The following is a 2,226-nucleotide window of genomic DNA, read 5'->3' as shown; positions in this document are numbered from 1 at the left end:
TAAATTTAGATTTCTTAATATCTACTTATAACCTAGCTTTATATAACTAATTAAGTATCTAGGTAATATAGGCTTTATACTTAAGTAGATTCTCTAAATAAATAAGAATATTATTAATATAGGCTATATAGAAATTATCTAGCAAGCTATATAATACCTTATTAATATATTACTAAAAGGTAGTAGAGCTATTATAGAGGCTAAAGAGTAGAACTTAGTACTTATAGTTACTATACTACGTATAGAAAGACGTTAGGTTCTCTACTAACTTATTAAGCTAGATCTAGTAGAAAGCTTACCTTACGTCTAACTTAGTAAAGACCTTAGCGCGTAATAGGCGTGTAAGTGTTTTCTAAATAAGAGAGATAAAATAGATATCTTTTTTTATAATAGCGTTAAGCTTTTAATAGTTAACGTAGAACCTCTATTCTCTATCTAGCTTTTTAGTAAATAGAACTAGTAACGCATATAACGTATTACTATAGATAATAAAGCTATAATAAAGGTATTTCTCTAGATAATTCTACACTAACTATAGGTACTCTAGTAATATACTATAAAGAGAACTATTTATTAAGGTATTTTCTACTATAAGCTTAATATTATAATCTACACTCTCTCTATATAGTAGTAGAGTATTAGAATTCTTTTTTAAGAAATAGACTATAGTTACGCTAGTATATTCTAGAGATAGAAGCTTTTAGATAACTAGTTAGTAGAGTTTCTTCTTTAGATTAGTAGTAGAGGTTTTCTTTCTATTAGTAATAAGCTATTTAACCTTATAGATACTAAGGTGCCTAATTATAGTATCTTTTTAACGCGCGTTAATTATAAAGGTAGCTACGCTAATTATATTAACGTTAAGCCTAGTCTTTAAGCATGTTTCTTATAAAATAGGTAGCTTTTTTAGCTTACAGAGTAACCTAGTAGGTAGGTTAAGATTCTTAAGCTACCTATCTATCTTGCGTAGGTTTTCTTAAAGCTTCTAGCGTTATAATTCTCTCTTCTTTTATTATATTACTCTTAGCTTTTCTACTACTAATATTAAGGCGTTATAGTAGTTAGTATTAGCTTAGTAAGCTACTTAAGCTTTAGTAGTAGATTAAGAGAATTATATAAAGATAAACGCATTACGTTTATAATTAATTAATTAATTAGTATCTAGCTATATTAGTACGCGCTACTTATAGTTAACCTAAATATTAACTTCTTTAAGTAGCTTATAACTAATTATTATATTATAGTAGCTAGTATTACAATATATAAAGTAAGTATAGATTTAGTAGCTTTCTAGTACTAGATTAGCTTTAAAATACTTATTTACTTAGCTATTAGGTTACCTATTATATCTAGTAAAGAGGATTAGTTCTATACGTAATAGCTTAACGTAGAGGTTTTTTCTAAGAGTTTAAAGATACTTTAGGTATACTAAGATGTAGCTACCTACTTCTATATTAATTAAGCCTCTAAGCTTAATTATAAGGCTATTTATAGAGATTTAGTAGAGTAGAGTAAATATAAAACTACTAAATAGCTTTTTACGTAGATTAATTACTCTAGTAGATAGCTCTAGAGAGAAGACTTTTTCTAGAGCTAGGCTTTTTCTAAATTATTAGATTTATATTCTAACGTGTTATTCTTAGGTGCTTATAGCTCTATAGGCTCTATAGGCTTCTTCTCTAGGTTAACGTTCTTAATAGCTTTCTATATAGTAGAGACTCTAGAGTAATTATAGCTTAGGTAGCTAGGTTAGTAGTATTAAAAATAGGTAACTAGCTTCTAGATTACTAGAGCTTTATTAGGTACTAGAAAACCTAAAAGAGCTAGAGGCGTGTGTTATAGTATTAACATAATTACGTTACGCTTTTTAGTCTTTCTAGTAGTAACGCGTACTTCTCTAGAGGTAAGCTCTTAAGTAAGATCTTAAGTAAGGTCTATATAGTAGTTATAGTTATTAATATATTAATATTAGTATATACCTAACTACGTACATATAGTCTCTAGTAGCTTCTTATAAAATTTCTCTACCTATTAGTCTACTAGAAGCTAACGCTTCTATATAAGGTAGAAGAAATTATTCTAAAAGTAGGTAAAGTTAGTAGTACTTTAGTAATAAAGCTTTTAGAAATTATAGTAAGTATTTAGCCTTTTATATAGGTCTCTATAGCTTCTCTCTAGCTAATTAAGAATATAATTATAGAAAACTACTACGCTACTATTCTTAAT

The sequence above is a fragment of the Trematosphaeria pertusa genome (genome assembly GCF_010094035.1).
Source record: "Trematosphaeria pertusa strain CBS 122368 unplaced genomic scaffold BU26scaffold_1, whole genome shotgun sequence".
NCBI lineage: Eukaryota > Fungi > Ascomycota > Dothideomycetes > Pleosporales > Trematosphaeriaceae > Trematosphaeria > Trematosphaeria pertusa.
The sequence above is the reverse complement of the archived record's forward strand: the minus strand, read 5'-3'. Positions refer to the sequence as shown.